This window comes from Schistocerca nitens, chromosome 6 (genome assembly GCF_023898315.1).
Source record: "Schistocerca nitens isolate TAMUIC-IGC-003100 chromosome 6, iqSchNite1.1, whole genome shotgun sequence".
NCBI lineage: Eukaryota > Metazoa > Arthropoda > Insecta > Orthoptera > Acrididae > Schistocerca > Schistocerca nitens.
Genome location: NC_064619.1, coordinates 711,473,288 through 711,494,214, shown reverse-complemented (window position 1 = coordinate 711,494,214; position 20,927 = coordinate 711,473,288). Strand labels below are relative to the sequence as shown.

Genomic DNA, 20,927 nt, shown 5'->3' with positions numbered 1-20,927 from the left:
CTGCAACAAAGAACACGAAGTGTTACGAATGGTGCCGCCTTCGAACCGTACTAATAGGCTGGTAGCACCCTCACCACAGCTAGTCTATTGGGCCCTCATAACATACTAATTTATGAAGGTTACCAGTGAAAATAAGACAGGAATATCTACGGCCAGAGATACCGCCCAACAACGCCAGTGTTGGCTCTTGAAGGAAAAAAACAAGGCGAACCCTGCATTACAAGGTCTAGTGTTTCACAGTAACAAAATAATGTGTTCTCACTTCTTTATTCATTGGCTTGCTTTATTGTGTAGGTCGTTCGTAATAGCAAAGAGATTGCAATAGAAGAGAGATGCGTTTCCACAGTAGTAAAGACGTACAAGTGCTCATTGGTCTTGTGTGACTTTTAGCGCCCATGTTTAATGGACACTGTTTTTGTTTTGGTCGGTACTACCTCCTCTCAAAATATGATTTACTACACTGTTGGCCATTAAAATTGCTACACCAGGAAGATGACGTCCTACAGATGCGAAATTTAACCGACAGGAAGAAGATGCTGTGACACGCAAATGATTAGCTTTTCAGAGCATTCACACAAGGTTGGTTGCGGTGGCGACACCTACAACGTACTGACATGAGGAAAGTTTCCAACCGATTTCTCATACACAAACAGCAGTTGACCGGCGTTGCCTGGTGAAACGTTGTTGTCATACCTCGTGTAAGGAGGAGAAATGCCTACCATCACGTTTCTGACTTTGATAAAGGTTGGATTGTAGCCTATCGCGATTGCGGATTATCGTATCGCGACATTGCTGCTCGCGTTGGTCGAGATCCAGTGACTGTTAGCAGAATATGGAATGGGTGGGTTCAGGATGGTAATACGGAACGCCGGGCTGGATCCCAACGGCCTCGTATCACTAGCAGTCGAGATGACAGGTACCTTATCAGCATGGCTGTAACGGATCGTGCAGCCACGTCTCGATCCCTGAGTCAACAGATGGGGACGTTTGCAAGACAACAACCATCTGCACGAATAGTTCGACGACGTTTGCAGCAGCATGGACCATCAGTTCGGAGACCATGGCTGCGGTTACCCTTGACGATGCATCACAGACAGGAACGCCTGCGATGGTGTACTCAACGAAGAACCTGGGTGCACGAATGGCAAAACGTCATTTTTTCGGATAAATGCAGCTTCTGTTTACAGCATCATGATGGTGGCATCCGTGTTTGGCGACATCGCGGTGAACGCACATTGGAAGCGTATATTGATCATCGCCATACTGGCGTATCACCCGGCGTGATGATATGGGGTGCCATTGGTTACACGTCTCGGTCACCTCTTGTTCGCATTGACGGCACTTTGAACAGTGGACGTCACATTTCAGATGTGCTACGCCCCGTGGCTCTACCGTTCATTCGATCCCTGCGAAACCCTACATTTCAACAGGATAAAGCACGACCGCATGTTGCAGGTCCTGTACGGGCCTTTCTGGATACAGAAAATGTTCGACTGCTGCCCTGGCCAACACATTCTCCAGATCTCTCACCAACGTCTGGTCAGTGGTGGCCGAGCAACTGGCTCGTCACAATATGCCAGTCACTACTCTTGATGAACAGTACTATCGTGTTGAAGCTGCATGGGCAGCTGTACCTGTACACGCCATCCAAGCTCTGTTTGACTCAATGCCCAGGCATATCAAGGCCGTTATTACGGCCAGAGGTCGTTGTTCTGGGTGGTGATTTCTCAGGATCTATGCACCCAAACTGAGTGAAAATGTAATCGCTTATCAGTTCGAATATAGTATACTTGTCCAATGAATACATGTTTATCATCTGCATTTCTTCTTGGTGTAGCCATTTTAATGGCCACTAGTGTAATTTATGAAGGTTACCAATGAAAATAAGACAGGAATATCTTCGGCCCGAGATGCCGTTCCACAACGTCAATGTTGGCTCTTGAAGAAAAAAAACTTGGCGGCTCCTACGTTAGAAGCTGTTGTGTTTCACAGTAACAAAATAATGTGTTCTCACTTCTTTGTTCATTGGCTTACTGCAGCGTGTAGGTTGTTCGTAACAGGAAAGAGATTGCAATAGAAGAGAGATGTGATGCCACAGTAGTAAAGACGAACAAGTGCTCATTGGTATTGTGTGAATTTTAGAGTCCATGTTTACTGGACACTGTTTTTGTTTTGGTCTGTACTACGTCCTCTCAAAATAAGGTTTACTTTTAATAAAAAAATATTGTATTTAAAGAGTTTTGGACAACAGGGTTGTGGAGATGATGTAGCGATTAGTATGATTAATCAATTATTCAAAAACAGTATTATCGCATTAATTATTATTATACCGCCAATCGGTTTGAACCCGACGTAGGGGTCATCTTCTGGGCGTTTACACCACTGGTCGACTGCTGGTGGTGTCACTCCTGTCTACATAACGGCAGGCATCAAATGGCTCTGAGCACAATGGGACTCAACTGCTGAGGTCATTAGTCCCCTAGAACTTAGAACTACTTAAACCTGACGTAAGGACACCACCAACATCCATGCCCGAGGCAGGATTCGAACCTGCGACCGTAGCGGTCGCGCGGTTGCGGACTGTACCGCCTAGAACCGCTCGGCCTCTCCGGCCGGCCATAACGGCGGGAAACTATGGTGTAAACGCCCAGAAAATGACGCCTACGTCGGGCTGAAACCGGTTGGCGGTATAATAATAATAAATGTGATTAAGACTGTTTTTGAATAATTGACTTGTATTTAACGTTTCAAGAGACACTTGAGGCTATAAATGTTAAAAGGTTTCAATCCGTACATGAGAAACTGTCGGACAAACGTGGATGTCCCTTGACTTGCGTCAGCGGTGGTGCCCGCGTCACGTCCGCCCCCGCGTCGCTTAATGCAGGTAGCGCCGCTCGTCGCCGGTGACGGGAACGGCATCGGAGGCGGCCCACGCGCACACCACATGAAAGCGGCGCCGCACCGCCTCGCGTTGGCGGCAGATCAGCTGGGTGCGTGCGACGTCACGGCTACACTCCCCCCCCCCCCTGCTCCATCACACCCCCTGCCCGACGCGCGACTTGTGATAAGACTGGTGCCCCCGCGCATGCGCAGCGGCGCATCTCCAGCGGCCCGCGCCCTCGGCGGTGCTGGCCGTCAGTAGGCGTTCCTCGCCACTGCGCGCCGCGACAGCAGCCAACAGCCAACAGCCAGCAGCCAACAGCCAGCAGGCAGCAGGCAGAGACCACGGGCCGGCGCCGCACGCACCCCTCCGCGAACGGCGACTGGCGCGCCTCCACAGGCAGCGGCCTCGTTGCTGCCACCTCCCGGAGACAGAGGTAAGGCGCTGGGTCGCACTGCTCACGGCGTGTGGCGGAGAGTACTTTGTGTTCCACTGTCACTTCCACCCTTTCAACAGTGCCTTTGTTGAACTTGTGGATAGTATGCCACGACGAATACAGGCATGCACCAATGCAAGAGGACGTGCTACTGGGTATTAGAGGTACCAGTGTGTACAGCAACACCTCTGAAGGTCGCGCTGAATGGCGGTACAACATGCAATGTGTGGTTTTCATGAGCAATAAAAAGGGTAGAAATGATGTTTATGTTGATCTCTATTCCAATTTTCTCTGCAGGTTCCGGAACTCTCGAAACCGAGGTGATGCAAAACTTTTTTTTATGTGTGTATAAACTTGAAGTATACAGACGTAGAATTGTACTAAAGTTTGTTTAACTTAAAAAGCTTTAACTGTTTTCACATAAAAAAATTCGGATTTATTGCTTTTCAGGACGCCTTCGTATATAAAATACCTAGTGGATAAAGCTAGAAGCTCAATGAGCATGTTCGCTTACAATGTTGTCGTGTATCGGAAAGTTGAAACAGAAAACTACAGCCAAATGCAGGAAGCCCTGCAGGGGATCGGAGGTTGGTGCAGCCACTGTGAGTTGACGAAATGGTTCAAATGGCTCTGAGCACTATGGGATTAACATCTGAGGTTATCAGTCCATTAGAACTTAGAACTACTTAAACCTAACTAGCCTAAGGACATCACACACATCCATGCCCGAGGCAGGATTCGAACCTGCAGCCGTAGCGGTCACGCGGTTCCAGACTGTAGCGCCTAGAACCGCCGGCGTGAGTTGACCCTAAAACTAAATAATGATAACGTATTATCAATTAATACATTGTTCCATTCTGCTATTGGTGATAAATCAATGGAAAGAGCAACAAAGGTGGAATACCTACGGGTGTTCGTCAGGAACTGCCTAAAATGAAGTGACCACAAAAACTAATTGTACGGAAAACAGATGCCAGGTTGAGATTCATTGAAAGAATCTTACGATATTGTAGCTGAACAACGAAAGAACGTGCATATATAACATTTGTTCGACCGATTCTTGAGTATTGTCCGACAGTCTGGAACTCTTACCACGTTTGACCAGTAGACGGGAGACAGAGAAAGAGAAAAGATACAACAAAGACTGGTGTATTCCGTCACAGATTTGCTTAGTATGCGCTAGAGTGTTAGAAAACACTCAGCAAACTCCAATGGTAGAAGATAAAAGAGATGCGTTGTCCATAATGGACAGATTTGCTATTGAAATTCCAATAGTGTACGTTTCAAGAACAGCGTATTATTTTTTGTCACCTACCTTTGGTAAAAAGACAACAATGCAAAAATCAGATACATTAGTGTCCCTACAGAGGCGCTCCGACAGGCGTTTTCCCCACGATCCATTTACTAATGGAACAGCGATCGGGGTAATTCATGACTGCCTACCAGAAGTCTCCTCCACCACACGCCGTCAGGTGACTCGCACAGCATAGCTGTGAATATAGACCTATCTTATCTATAAAGTGATATCAAAAGCCATTTTCGTGTAATTGGTTTTTAAGAAGGCTGCCTGAGCACCAATCTTAAATTCCGATAACGTATGATACACTGAAACGCCAAACACACTGTTACAGGCATGCATTTTAAAATAAAGACACACGTAAACAGATAGAATACGGTAATGCGGTCGGCAACGCCTGTGTAAGACAACAAATGTCTGGTGCAGTTCATAGACTGGCTACTGCTGCTACAATGGCAGGCTATCAACATTTAAGTGAGTTTGAACGCGGTGTTATAGTCGGCGCACGAGCGATGGGACACAGCATTTCCGATGTAGTGATGAAGTGAGGTCTGTCCCGTACGACCATTTCACGAGTGTACCGTGAATATCAGCGATCTGGTAAAACATGAAATTTCCGACATCGCTGCGTCCGGAGAAAGATCCTGCAAGAACGGGACCGACGACGACTGAAGAGAATAATTCAATATTACAAAAGTGCAATCCTTCCGCAAATTGCTGCAGGTTTCAATGCTGGGCCATCGAGAAGTGTCATCGTGCGAACTATTCAACGAAACATCACTGATATGGGCTTTCGGAGCCGAAGGCCCATTCGTGTGCTCTTGATGACTGCACGACACAAAGCTTTAAACCTCGCCTGGGTCAGTCAACACCGACAATGGACTGTTGATGATTGGAAACATGTTGCCTGGTCAGACGAGTCTCGTTTCAAATTGTATCGAGGGAATGGATGTGTGCGGGTGTGGATACAACCTCATCAATCCATGGATCCTGCATGTCATCAGCGGACTGTTCAGCTGTGGAGGCTCTGTAATGGTGTGGGGCGTGTGCAGTTGGAGTGATATAGGATCCCTGATACGTCTAGATACGACTGAAAGGTGACACGTATGTAAGCATCCTGTCTGATCACCTGCGTCCATACACGTCCATTGTGCATTCCGACGGACTTGGGCAATTCCAGCAGGACAATGCGACACCCCACACGTCCGTAATTGCTACAGAGTGGCTCCAGGGACACTCTTCTCAGTTTAAACACTTCCGCTGGCCACCATACTCCCCAGACATGAACATTATTGGGCTTATGTAGGATGCTTGCAAGATGCTGTTCAGAAGAGATCTCCAACCCCTCGTACTCACACGGATTTATGGACAGCCTTGCAGAATTCATGGTGTCAGTTCCCTCCAGCACTTCTTCAGACATTAGTCGAGTCCATGCCACGTCGTGCTGCGGTAATTCTGCGTGCTCGCGGGGGCCCTACACGTTATTAGGCAGGTGTACCAGTTTGTTTGGCTCTTCAGCGTATTATACCGAATATTGATTGACAAATACACTTAAAGCAACAGTTTGTGTAAACTATATCACAGCATTATTAGTGGTAATGTTTTGGAAAATAAATACAAACGATGAGATTAGTCTTTTGGTGATTTTAAACACTATTTAGATCTAGTTTAACGAATAGTAAATAATCGTAATAATAAAAGTATCTAGAACTAGTGGCTAGATTACAGAGGAAACACGAGAAAAGGAAGTTATCATTATCAAATAGGTTGAAATGGTTCGAATGGCTTTGTGCACTATGGGACTTAACGTCTGAGGTCATCAGTCTCCTAGAACTTAGAACTACTTAAACCTAACTAACCTACGGACATCACACACATCCATGCTCGAGGCAGGATTCGAACCTGCGACCGTAGCGGTCGCGGTCGCGCGCATAGAACCGCTCGGCCACATCGGCCTGCGCAAATAGGTGAAGCTAGGAAAGATTTCTTAGGTGAAAGAGCTCTACTAACATCAGCTATTGATGTGGAAATGAGGAAGAAGTTCCTGAAAGCGTACATCTGTGGCATATCACCGCATAGAAATAATAGGACCTCAAATGTGGTGCTATCGGAGAATGTAAGAACGGGTGGACAGATGTGGTACAAAATGTAGATGCTAAAAATAATATATGAGGTAAGAAGTCTGTCGAAGACCCTTCCTTGCGAAAGGTAAAGGTTCTAAGACGTCGTTGAACCTCGTGATGGGAGGGGTAGAAGAAGTGGGAAAAAAAACAGTTAGGGCAGGCAGAGATTAGTATAAGACCGGAAAACATGGTAAGCAGAATAAGAGCAGATGAGAGCAGGCTGAACGGACAGGCAAGATATGTGACGTAATTTTCAGGAAAGAAAGAAAATGTACTACAATGAGAAGTGGAGAGTAAGAAACCGGAAGATTAACTAAAGACGAAATAGGAGTATTCTTCGCCGCTAAATTGCCGGAAAATTAAACTTCTTCACCGACTGTTGCCGTGTGTCGGGCCGGAGCTCGAACAGCGAACAGTCCTCTGCAGAATGTAAAATTCGTTCTGGAAAATTTATTCTGTCAGAAAATGTATTTTACCCACTATTATGGCGGTGTTGCCGTGATTAAATCAGAAACTGCTTCAGTGGCGATGCTGTAAAGTTGCCGATCACCAACACTTGCCACTAATGTCCTGAGTTCAATCGCTGAAGGCGATCCGCCCTTGGGAACGGGACGCTAAGCACGGCAGATCCCTTCATTCTATTTGAGACAAGTAAGCTACCTACCAGCACCGGTTTCAACAACGCAGCACAACGCTATACGCAACTCACTTATAGAACCACAGACAGTCGAACTTAAGGAAACTGAAGTGTAATCCACCAAAGTTGCATCACTTAGAAAACCAGACTTTTTCATTAATCCATTGATTGATCCATTTGCTACTGCTGCCGTAATTACCAATACGCCACAGAAGAATGTTCATGTAAACTGTAGAGTAAAAGAAACTGGTACACCTGACTAATATCGTGTAGGACCCCCGCGATCACGCAAAAGTGCCGCAACACATCTAGGCATGGACTCCACTAATGTCTGAAGTAATGCTGGAGGGAACTGACACCACGAATCCTGCAGGGCTGTCCATAAATCCGTAAGAGTACGAGGAGGTGGAGATCTCTCCCGAACAGCACGTTGCAAGGCATTCCAGATATGCTGAATAAAGTTCATGTCGGGGAGTTTTGTGGCCGGCGGAAATGTATAAACCCAGAAGAGTGTTCCTGAAGCCACACTGTAGCAATTCTGGAGGTGTGGCGTGTCGTATTGTCCTGCTGGATTTGCTCAAGTCCGATGGAATGCACAATGGACATGATTGGATGCAGGTGATCAGACCGGATGCTTACGTGCGTCTCACCTGTCAGAGTGCCTGCCGCAGTGGCAGAGCGGTTCTAGGCGCTACAGTCTGAAACCGCGCGACCGCTACGGTCGCAGGTTCGAATCCTGCCTCGGGCATGGATGTGTGTGATGTCCTTAGGTTAGTTAGGTTCAAATGGTTCAAATGGCTCTGAACACTATGGGACTTAACAGCTATGGTCATCAGTCCCCTAGAACTTAGAACTACGTAAACCTAACTAACCTAAGGACATCACACAACACCCAGTCATCACGAGGCAGAGAAAATTCCTGACCCCGCCGGGAATCGAACCCGGGAACCCGGGCGGGGGAAGCGAGAACGCTACCGCACGACCACGAGTTGCGGACGGTTAGTTAGGTTTAAGTAGTTCTACGTTCTAGGGGTCTGATGACCTCAGATGTTAAGTCCCATGGTGCTCAGAGCCATTTGAACCTGTCAGAGTCGTATCTAGACGTATCAGGGATCCCATATCACTCCAACTGCAAACGCCACAGACCATTACAGAGCCTCCACCTCCTTGAACAGTCCCCTGCTGACATGCAGGGTCCATGGATTCATGAGGTTGTCTCCATACCCGTACGCGTCCATCCACTCGATACAATTTGAAACAAGACTCGTCCAACCAGGCAACATCTTTTCAGTCACCAGCAGTTTTATGTCGGTGTTGACGCTCCTAGGAGAGGCGTAATGTTTTGTGTCGTCAGTCATCAAAGGCGCAAGAGTGGGCCCTCGGTTCCGAAATCCCATATCGATTATGTTCCGTTGAATGGTTCGCACGCTGACACTTGTTGATGTCCCAGCATTGAAACCTGGAGCAATCCGCGGTAGTGTTGCACACATGTCACGCTGAACGATTCTAGTCGGTCATCGTTGGTCCCATTCTTGCAGGATCTTTTTCCAGCCGCAGCGATGTCGGAAATTTGATGTTTTACCAGATTCCTGATATTCACGGTACACTCGTGAAATGGTCGTACGGGAAAATCCCCAGTTCATCGCTGCCTCGGAGATGCTGTGTCCCATTGCTCGTGCGCCGACTCTAACACCACGTTCAAACCCACTTAAATGTTGATAACCTACCTTTGTAGCAGCAGTAACCGATCTAATAAGTGCGCCAACGCTTGTAGTCCTATATAGGCTTGGCCGACTGCAGCCCCATATTCTGCATGTTTACTTATCTCTTTACTTGAATACGCTTCAGTGTATTACACAAGTGAAGACTAATAATTCGTAGAGAAATGTTCAGTATATTACATAACTATGATTTTTTGTGCTTTCCGCAAAATATCACCAGTTCTAGTTCGTAAATTAAAATTTTAATTCATGCTATTCAGTTTATATAATCGAATATGTTAGTGATCTAAGCTGGACTGCTATTGATGTTACTCAATATAGTAAATGATCAGTGATCATTATAACGAAATTCTCTAATGAGTTCCACGCTGCTTTCAACCAGAATATTTTTTGTCCTTTGCCCCATATTCCACGTCTGTTGTTCCCATAACAGGTTTATTTCTAATTTTACGTATTAGATATTTCGTTTCTACTTTTTTCCACTTTCTGTTTGCTTCATTTCTAAGCGGCCCCTATTACTGGCTACCGCTTGTATCGTTTGCACAGATGTAGTGCCTTCTCTCATTCGTAATGTGGAGTATTTCTTAAGCTATCCACTGCTGGCTTCATTTCACGTCGTTTGCATTGACGTATTTCGTTCTTTCATTAGTAAAAAATGGTTCAAATGGCTCTGAGCACTATGGGACTCAACATCTTAGTTCATAAGTCCCCTAGAACTTAGAACTACTTAAACCTAACTAACCTAAGGACATCACACACACCCATGCCCGAGGCAGGATTCGAACCTGCGACCGTAGCAGTCCCGCGGTTCCAGACTGCAGCGCCAGAACCGCTAGACCACCGCGGCCGGCTCTTTCATTAGTAGTATGATGTATTTCTTCAGCTATCCATGGCTGTTTCTTCTCCGATTCGGTTGGTCCTTGGGTAGATTCAAAGACCTTAATTACTTACTTGTTTGTCACATTTCATACATATTCCAGTAAACGACCGTTAAGTGTTTTACCTTGCTCAATGGTCACTTATACAGACATTTGACTTTCATGATGTTATTTTCTCCCCTTTAATAATTCACTTTTTCGTATGCCGCTGAGCGAGGGTACACTTGGAGGGTGGGAGGGGGGGGGGAGGAGTGGAACACTGCACTGCATTTCTATATAAATGTCGTTTGAGGCAGAATTACTTTAGGTTGTTTCTGCTGTTGTCATCAGTCCAAAGGCTTGTTTACTTCACTCTCCATACTATTCTACATAAGTACTGAACCCTACATTCATCTGCACCTGTATTCAGGCCGTGGTTGCGCTCTTCATTTTTAATCCTCTACACCGCCGTTAGTTAATAAATTACACCTTGGTGCCCCAGGACGTGTCCTGTCAAGCTATCCTTTCTTTTAGTCAAGTTATGCCCTTTTTGGATCAGCCCCCCTAATTCGTTACTCGATCCACCTATTTTATCTTCATTTTTCTTCTGTAGCACCACATTTCAAAGGTTATTCTCTTCCTTTCTGTGCTTCTACCTTCCATTTCATTTCCACATAAGACCACACTGCTGTATTTCTTGCACTATCCATTCTTGGGGTCAGATGTTACAAAATTCAAAGTAGAACTCTCTATACTGTCGAGGAAGAAATGACAACATCGTCGACAGGTCTTCCTGTTTTGTAACTAATACACATGACTGGCCTCTCACATCAGTTGCTGCATGGCATCCGTCAGTCTTGGTCTTTCCTCTCCTGAATAAATTGACATTTTTCTATTTTTTAGTATCTGTTTGAGACTTGCGAGCATGAGACACTTTCATCACACTGCATTAGGTGATCTTACATGCCAGCATTGACAGTAATGTTTCAGCAACATCTTTAAACTCAAAGGTGTCAGTTGTATGCCTTGGAATTACATGGAATGGGTTCACAGCTTTAGTAGTTGGCTTGTCTGTTTACTTCAACAACGTTTTTACTATTTTTAAAACCCAGATTCTCTACTTTCATTACAATGATGTTTTATTGATACAAACAAAAGTTTCCATGCAATCTTCTTACCACGTAAGTCACCACATGAGGGTGACCTTGACTCATGGCACTTGGAATTCTACTGTTTGACGTAAGGACCACGCACCGTCCAGCCCTCTGATTGCTGTGAACGAATTAATTCGTCATGCTCTGCCGCTCCCCATGTGCTGTGGAAGGGTTTAAGGGTGGCCTCTGGAATTCCCTGCGGCACGGTTTATGTGTTTATGCTTCCAGTTTCGCAGGCCCTCTCACTGCTGCGGGTGACTTTAGGAGTACTGAGCCACAGCTACCTGTGTGCTCTAGAAGTGTTGACACGCAAAGCTGAATTTCTGCACCTTCTTCCAGAGATTTTCATAGTTCCAGCTGAATAGTTCGAGTGTGCGTTTGCATTGGCTGCTGCGCTCCCTCACTGCAGATTTCAACTTTTCTTTGCATGTTTTTGTCAAGATCTAGTTTTACTTTGAGAGAAATGTTACGTCATGTAGTTGTGCAGACACAGAGAGCCTAGAGATACTCCCTAGGAGAGACGGAAGGTGTGAATTCTCTGACGTCGGTAGCAGTGACGGGTCTTCAGTGGAATTTCGAATAAATAGTCCTCAGCATATTAGTTGATAAGCACACTAGTTTGTTGTTTCCACAAGAGGTGCTGTCGGCAGGTATTTAGAATCCGAAGAATCAGAACATGACAGCGAAATACTTTGGAAAAGCGCACACCTTAGTGACACTTTTGATCAGAAACAAACCGATTTCTAGCCATTAAAACACGCGTTTCGTGAGTTGATTTCAGGGCAAAAATGTCAATTCATTAATGACTCAAGCATTTTGTCATTTTTATGACATTCCTGTCAGAAGACCTGTTTCATTTTACAGTAGACGAAACGGAGCGGTAATACGTATACACCAAGGCAAGTACTCGTGAATCTGTTCAGTCTCGACTGTCAAGGTGGGATGTTACTGGAATGGAAGAACTTTATTTCGTTGTTGTTATTTGTCTTCTAATGGCTCAAAAGTTGAAAATAAGTGTTACTGATTCACAGATACACTTTTAACACTCCAGTTTTGTGCGAAACTATGTCCAGAGGCCGTTTTACTTTACTTTCTAAAATGCTACACACTAGTAACCATTGTGCGGGTACTGGATGGGACAGTTTGTTTAAGATTATGAATTTTGTTGATAAAGTACGTGCGACGTTGCGCAGCACATTTATCCCAAATCAGAAGCTCGGCATCGACGATAGTGTCTTGTTATTCAAAAGTCGATTATCTTTTAAACAATTTATTCCATCTAAGCGAAGTAGAACCGTAATGAAGACATCTGTGAAGTGTGACTGTCTGCTTGGTAAATTTAGAAATTCATTGTTTATACCGGCGCAACAACAGAAACTGGTTCCACAGTTTAGAAACAAGTGGCGACATATTGCCAACACTTATGAGACCATATTTGGAACGGGGACATAACCTGCATGTTGACAATGGTATTCGACCCAGCCTTATTCCTCTGGCTTCTCAGCCACGGAACAAACATATATTATTAGTAGCAAAGGCTCAATATGCCACAACCGCAGAGGTCAATGAAACGCGTTCTGACAGGAATATCATAAAAAATGACAAAATGTTTGAGTCTTTAACCAGTTCAATTTGCGCCCTAAAGTCAACTTATAAAACACTTGTTTCAATGGCTAGAAATTGGTTTGTTTCTGATCAAAAATGTCAATAAGGTGTGCGCTTTTCCAGAGCATTTCAGTGTCATATTCTGATCCTTCGCATTCTGAATACCTGCAGACTGCACCTCTTGTAGAAACATCAAATTAGTGCGTTGTATCTTGAAACAAGCAGAAACTGAGTTTAGGTCAACTGACAAAATGGTTGCTATCAATTGGTGGGATAAAAGAGAAGTGTGGATGTTGACCACATGTAACACAAGGAAAACGGCTGAAACATAAAGGATTGACAGAAATACTGGCGAAAAAATCAATAAACCCCAATGTATTGTAGGTTACAAATCAAGTATGACTGCAGTTTGCCGTCATGACATGCTTTTGAGCTCAGTAAGATTAGTGCATAAGACTCTAAACTGGTATTAGATACATTTCTTCTTGTTCTGGATTAGTTCATTTTAAATGGTCACGCTCTCCACAGGTCACTTACAGGGCGAAAAATGACACTCAGACAGTTGACGAAACTCTGTGAGTGCCATTTTTCGCCCTCTAGTTAGGAAAAACATAGAAAAATGTGGAACCAAACGGAGAAAAACTGACAGGGGAAGGCGTTTCGATGACGAAAAGGCTGTGGAATTTACAGAGAGGTATTTTGCGATGTTATTGTGAGCTAACATTCAAGGAAAAACTCACTAATGAGCAGATGTTTGGTTTCCACGAAACAGGTAGTGCGCCAGGAAACTTGCAACGCACCGTTATGTGTTGCGCCCCGTTTCGAGACTGATCACACAAAGAAGCATAATTAATCATCGGGAACTGAAACTGATAGTTCAAATTGTTTGACAGTTCTAAATAAATTATTTTGAAAAAGGAAGATAAACAAGAAACACAAAAATTTAAGCGAAAAGACAATATAATAAGCTACTTTTAATTTCGTCTCTGCCCAGTCTAAAGCCCGCACCAAGAAGAAGGATGGAAAATACTCGTAGATACAGTGGATGTAAAAATTATTCAGACAGTTCCTTCACATGAAGTAGTTCGCTGGCGAAGGAAGAGACATCGTGTTTCAGATGGCACCATATACATTCTGTACGTAATGTAATATCACAACATACATTGAGCAGCCGGCCGGAGTGGCCGAGCGGTTCTAGGCGCTACAGTCTGGAACCGCGCGGCTGCTGCAGTCGCAGGTTCGAATCCTGCCTCGGGCATGGATGTGTGTGATGTCCTTAGGTTAGTTAGGTTTAAGTAGTTCTAAGTTCTAGGGGACTGATGACCTTAGAAGTTAAGTTCCATAGTGCTCAGAGCCATTTGAACCATACATTGAGCATGCATGTAAATCTACTTACCACACGCTAAAATTATTACCACGTGCCGTAGAAAATTATATTAGGATATTACGCTTTTTGATAGTGAAATTTACCTAGGGACATCCCTGTCTGAAATACTTTTCAGTCCGATCGCTTCACTTCTGGTCTTTCATTATTAATATTCCCTCTCGGTTCTTGTACACATCACCCGTCTTTCCTTATGGCTTTTATCCGTTTTCCTGAGAATTTCGAACATTTGCATCATATTATATTGTCTGACGCTACCTAGTAGTCAATAAGTTCTACTACCGTGCTCTGATTTTTCTTATGTCTTGGTTTCATTATCAAGCTCGAAGCAGAACTATTTCTCTGGTGCCTTTATCTGATCGTCATCAAACACATCCTCTATTTTCTTTTATATTCTTCTGTATAGTATTCTTGCTCGGGTGCATAAGATGTTAAGCCTATTGTTGCTCCTACCCGCCTTTGCTATCTTTGAGATCGTGCGGATTATATTTTTTCCGAAAATTTGATGGTTTGTCTCTAAACTCACAGGGGCAACAAATCAACTTGAATTATTCGTTTGGTTGCCATTTCCCCCCAACGATTTGAGAAATTATGATGGAATGTACTCTCTGCCTTCCGCATTATTTTATCTCCGTTAAACAATGACTCTAATACTGGTTCCCCTATGTCTCCTATGAAATGAAATGGAAATGAAGTCCCATGCTTCTTTACAGAGCGTAGGGGAACGATGCGGGAAACCCGCACCGCCTTACTAGGCAAGGTCTTAATGGAGGTGGTTTGCCGTTGCCTTCCTCCGACCGTAATGGGGATGAATGATGATGATGAAGACGAGACAACAACACCCAGTCATCTCGAGGCAGGAAAAATCCCTGACCCCGCCGGGAATCGAACCCGGGACCCCGTGCTCGGGAAGCGAGAACACTACCGCGAGACCACGAAGGGCGGACATGTCTCCTATACACATCCCTATTCCTGATTCTATATTTCATCAGACGGGTTTTGCCCCTTATAGAGGCCTTCAACATACTTTTTCCACACAGTCGCTCTCTCCTCTGCGTTTAACAGCGGAATTCATTTTGTAGGCTTAATGTTTATGCCTATGGTTTTAGTTTCACCCAAGGATGTTTTGATTTTCCTGTATGCTGAATAATCTGTCCGACACCTTCTCTTTTTCGATTTCTTCGCATTTTATCTGTAGCCGTTTCGCTTTGGCCCCATGCAGTTTTTATTTCTTTCACTCCCAACTGACATAAAATATTACTTTATTCCCGTCTCTTCGTGAACATTTTTGTACTTCCTTCCTTCGTCGGTCAGTAGACATAATTCTTCTGTTACTCAAGATTTCTTCGCAGTCACCTTACTCGTTCCTATATTTGTAAGTCCAAGTTCCGTGACTGCCTTTTTAAAATTGTATTATTTATTATCACCACAGTATCTATATCCTTAGATAATTTTAAACGCACCTCATCATTCCTCAGTATTTCAGTTTCTCACTTATTCATACACAGATTCTTCCGGACAACTCTCTTAATTTCAGCCTACTCTTCACTGTTATTAAATTGTGATCTGTGACTATATCTGATCCTGAGTACGTCTTACATTCCAGTGTCTGATTTCAGAATCTTTGCGTGACTATGATGAAATCCAGCTGGAACCTTCCTGTGTCTCCAGACATTTCCATGCGTACCTCTTCCTCCTGGTCTGAATTTTGAACAATATATTCGCTATTACTAGCCGAGTATTGCAGAACTCTGCCACTGCTAATGCTGAATCCGTTTTAAGCCGAGACTCCCTCTTCTATTCTTTCCCCGACTACAGCTTCCAATCACTCATTGTTATTAGTTTTTCATTTCCCTTACCATACCGAACCGACACGTCCAATATTTCATACAGTTTCTCTGTCTCTTCAGCTTCTGCTTGTGTGACGGCGTGAACACCTAATTTATTATTGTTGGTGTTGGTTTCTTGTTGATTATAATGGGAATAATCCTACGTCTGTTCATAGTAACTTACTCTCTGCTCTACATTTCTATTCATGACGCATCCTTCTCCCGTTACACCACCTGCTGCTGCTGTTGGTATTACACTATATTCGTTACTTATGCATTTTACTTCTCTGACCCCCTATATCTAGACAGAGCTTTTGCAGCTCCCATTTTAGTTATTCTAGCTTCCGTACCACATTCATAATTCTAACATTCCCCGCTCAAACGAGTAGAGTGTTACCTTTTCGTTGTCCTCTCCTCCATCCACTTTGACAAGTCCGTTGGTAGACCGCGGGTTGCTCTTTATACTAGAAGTCTTCGATCACAATTGCTTATGGATTTTATTCAGAATTTAAGCATTGTTAAAGACGTTGCTCCTAACAACGGTGATTCCCTTGGTTCTATTAGTCAAATATTCACCCATATACGTACCTGCGAAGATATTCCGTAAGACAGTATCTTGGCACATAATTGTTTCGTTTGTGAACTCACCATATCAGTTTCAGAGGTTGCAAGACAAGAGATCAATTTAATTGATTTCGATCAGCCTATTCGTAATTCAAAGAAAACAGCAAAAGATGTTCCAGAGTCTTTAGTCCTGCACACCAAAAACTGGAGGAATCTCAAAAGGCACAAGCAACGTATATATTGAAACTGAATCGTGTGCTGGACGATATGTATGCATAATGAAATCGGGCATTGTCAGCTTTGTTGTTCTCAGAGGAAAAGGAAATGAGTTATGCAAATGTCCGCAAAATTTGCAGTAGGTTGGTACTGTGTACTAACTATTATGTAACGTACACATTGCCCTTGTCCCACCTGTGGGCGAATATCATGAATATGTATGAGTTAGCACTATGCACGTACATGCACTGACACGGGATATTGCTAAACAGCTCACCCGTTATATTGCTGCAAATGTCCCTCCAGCGACAAAATCCTTCTTACTTATTTCTTTCGTATGGAAGAGTTATTTTTATAATCTCATGAGTAACTCAAGACGAAACTGTTTCATACTCGTTGCATCTACAACAGCATACATACTCTGCAAGCCACCGTATGGCGTGTCGCGGAGGATACCTTGTACCTACTAATTTCCTTTCCTGTTCCACATTCCAGCAGTACGAGGGAAAACCGACTGTCTATATGCCTCCGTACAAGCCCTAATTTCTCTAATATTTTCTTGGCAGTCCTTACACGAAATGCATGTCGAAGGCAGTAGAAGCTTTCTGCAGTCAGTCGCTAGTGCTGAGTCTCTAAATTTTCCCAACAGTGTTTCCTGAGAAGAATGTCGTCTTCCCTCCAGGGATTCCCATTTGAGTTCACGAAGCATCTCTGTAATACTCGTATGTTGATCGAACTTTAACGGTAAGTAATCTAACAGTGACTCTGAGTTGCTTCGATGTATCCATTCAGTCGGACCTGGTGGGGATCCCAAAGACTCGAGCAGGACTCAAGAATGGGTCGCACAACTGTTCTAGTGCGTAGTCTCCTTTGCAGAAGAGCTACACTTTCCGGTGATTCCCCCAATACACCGAAATCGGCCATTCACCTTCCCTACCACCGTCCTTACGCGCTCGTTCCATATCATATCGCTTTGCAACGTTAAGCCTGTATGTTTAATCGACGTGAAGCACACTGCTAATACTATATTCGAACAATACGGGATTGTTTTTCCTAGTCATCACCAATAACTTACATTTATCTACATTTAGAGTAAGCTGCCATTCATCAGACCGACTAGAAAATTTCGTGAGTCGTCTGGTGTGCTGCCTTCAGTCACTCAACGACGACACCTTCCCGTTCCCGTACACTACATCGTCGTAATCAGACATCCGCGGATTGCTCCTCAGTCTGTCTGTAAGATAATTAATGTACATAGACGGGAACAGTGATTCCATGACACTTCTCAGGTGCACTCCAGACGATACCCTTGTATCTGACTAACACTAGTCGTCGAGGACAAGGTACTGGGTTCTATTACTTAAGAACTTACATATCTGGGAACCTATGTCGTATGCTTGTTATCTTCGTTCACCGTCCGCAGTGGGGCAGAGTGTCCAGTGCTCATGCGTCATTTAAGGAACGATCCTTTGCTCTTCAACACAGACTAATTTGTTTTCTTCCAACATTTCTCTTTGAAGGGGAGGGGGTGAGGGGGGAGGTGCAGGTCTGTGTGGCTTGATGCGGCTCCCAGCGATTTGCTCTCCTGCGCCAGACTCTTCATCTCAGACTAGCACTTGTACCAGCGGTACGGAAGTTGCCTTCTACGGCTCCCTCTAGTAAGAGAAGGTATTTGCAGTATTCCCTGTTCTATTACACATGCCCCATCATCCTGTCCATTCCGGACAGTACACTACTCTGCGAACAAGCTCCTCATTTCTTACCTTATCTGTCCACCTTATTTTCCACATTTTTCGGCAGATTCGAATCTCACATGCCTCGATTTTATTCTTTTCAGATTGAAAAACCGAAACCTGACAATTCTTACCGTCTTAAATTTAGTTCCTGGACTTTGAATGTGGCTCATATTTAGTGATTTGTATCGTGTGTGATGAGTCTGCTCGCTGTTACAGAATGTGAAACGTCAGTAACGCATTGTACACAAAGTACAACATCGACACAGCAAAGCAGGTTACTCACCTGAAACTATATGGTTCCAGAGACCTTTTCAAGTCTCAAACATGTATGAGGTTTACATGCAGACCGAAGTGACGAATGAAAGTATTTACCCAGCCTTTCTCTGTTTTATATCCTAGTGGTCTAATCACATAAGACTACGTTTTTTGCAGTTGATATATTCTACCAATTTCTCAACTTCCTCTATCAGTAGTTCTATTTCAGCATGACCACTTTGTACACGCGTAAATCATCCCTTCTGCGTGGTAATATCAATCGTTGACTCAATCTTAATCTTGTTATACGTTAGAAGAACGTATTCACGCCACAGGAGTTATTAAAAAGTGATGAAAATATTGATTTTGAGGGAGTTTTCGAATGCTCTCGACGCCTTTTAAACATGTGCTGTTCAGAACTTGTTACTTTCTGTAGCGTGACTAAAGTATCGCCTGCGAAGTTTGCTTCCGCCGACATATGAGTCGCTCTGCTGACTGGCTATTTGTGTGAACCACAAGAATCGATGCAACGTTTCAAGGGCTGCCGTTGTCCAGGGCAGAAAGTGTAGTGGTCGTCACGAATGTAAATTAAGAGTAGGTCGTAACAACCGCGTGAGCACGCTTCCCTATTGTAATTATCACGTCGATACACGTTAGTCGACGTCACTTCAGCATTGGGTGAGCAAAGAGCAGGTTAGCTTCGAAGATGAGCATATGTAACGGTTGTGTAACGCTGCTGTCAGAGTCTCGCTAAAAACTCTCCAATCACAGTAACTCCTTAAATTCTTCAGTAAAAGTTTTATAATTCACAGAGCAACCAGCCACAAGGCTGATCTAAAACCTTTTATTGCCGGTTTCGTGTTTGCTACAAATTCACCTTCCGAGGACTCTTTCAGATCTCCCGGATTTCCTGGTGTGCCCTCATAAGTACTAGCTACACTTACTGCGCAAACCAGTAAAGAATACAAAACACAGGAAAGCACGGATATCTGCAAGAGGCATATGAGGATGAGATTGTAATAAACCGGAAACCAGTAATCCAGCAATGGTTCGATTTGAATAAACGTTTGAAACCGACCTTGTTGCTGGTTGTTGTTTAAATTGTAAACGTTATAACTGTACTACAGCCACGGTTCTCAACGGGTTTACTTACGACAAGATACACTTCACATAAGCGTTCGTTCAGCAGAAAAGGCTTCTTACAAGGTACCCATATTAATTAAGAACTGTTTACATATCGACTGTTGTAAGGCCACGCACATAGAAAACTTTACATATCGCCTAAGTACAGGAACAAATGTCCGACGTGCACTTTTTTCAGTAAGGTTAACACATGGCTCACGGAAATCTAGTCGGGTGCACATAAATACAGAATATTTCACTGCTAAGGATTAACTGACACTTGCTAAGGAACAGGTGCCCATCGGTACGGAACGCCCGACCAATGATAGTAAAACGAAATGTAGAGGGCGGAACGTGCTAACTACAGTGAAGCTAGTACACGAACAAGCTGTGTACATTCGACAGATCATGCAACACGGTGTTTGACGAGGGTTGTTGTGGAATTGATTAGTGCGACATTCCGTTTGGTACGGCAATGTGACTCCAAGTCAAGTTTTGAGTGCTTACTATCGTGGACGAATAGCTGGTCGGTTAAAAAATGGTTGAAATGGCTCTGAACCCTATGGGACTTAACTTCTGAGGTCATCAGTCCCCTAGAACTTAGAACTACTTAAACCTAACTAACCTAAGGACATCACACACATCCATGCCCGAGGCGGGATTCGAACCTGCGACTGTAACAGTCGCGCGGCTCCAGACTGTGGCGCCTAGAACCGCTCGGCCATTCTGGCCGGCTGTACGGTTCGAAACTGGTCAAAGCGTCACTCCTGTGGCCAGTAGTGGGTGTGTCCAAAGTATCATATCACGATTAAAAAAGTCCACTGAAGGCGGAAATTCTATGCGAAAGGATACCGGTGTTTGTAGACGGACCACTACCCCGCAAGAGGAGCGATTTGTAGAGCTAGTGGCGAAAAGGAAACGACATCTCAGTCGTAGGCAGATCACTGCAGACTTCGCAACCGCCACCGCTACACGTTTCTCTACCAAAACCATTTCGCGGCGATTAAATCAGGCTTGTTTGAACGTTCGGGAGAATGTTAAACGCATCTCACTTCAACCACACCATCGTCGAGAAAATGTTCATTGGTGTAGGAGCATGTTGGCTGGGGT

General features: G+C 44.2%; 1 protein-coding gene across 1 annotated transcript in view; it reads left to right on the top strand.

The window, feature by feature from the left end:
- The first annotated feature begins 3,195 nt into the window (after positions 1-3,195).
- The window catches only part of LOC126262829 (putative phosphatidate phosphatase), a 418,821-nt gene continuing 401,089 nt past the window's right edge, over positions 3,196-20,927 (top strand). Inside the window, exon 1 of the mRNA XM_049959681.1 lies at positions 3,196-3,317. The gene's annotated coding sequence lies outside the window, so the exon portion shown is untranslated. The remainder of the gene's footprint in view (positions 3,318-20,927) is intronic.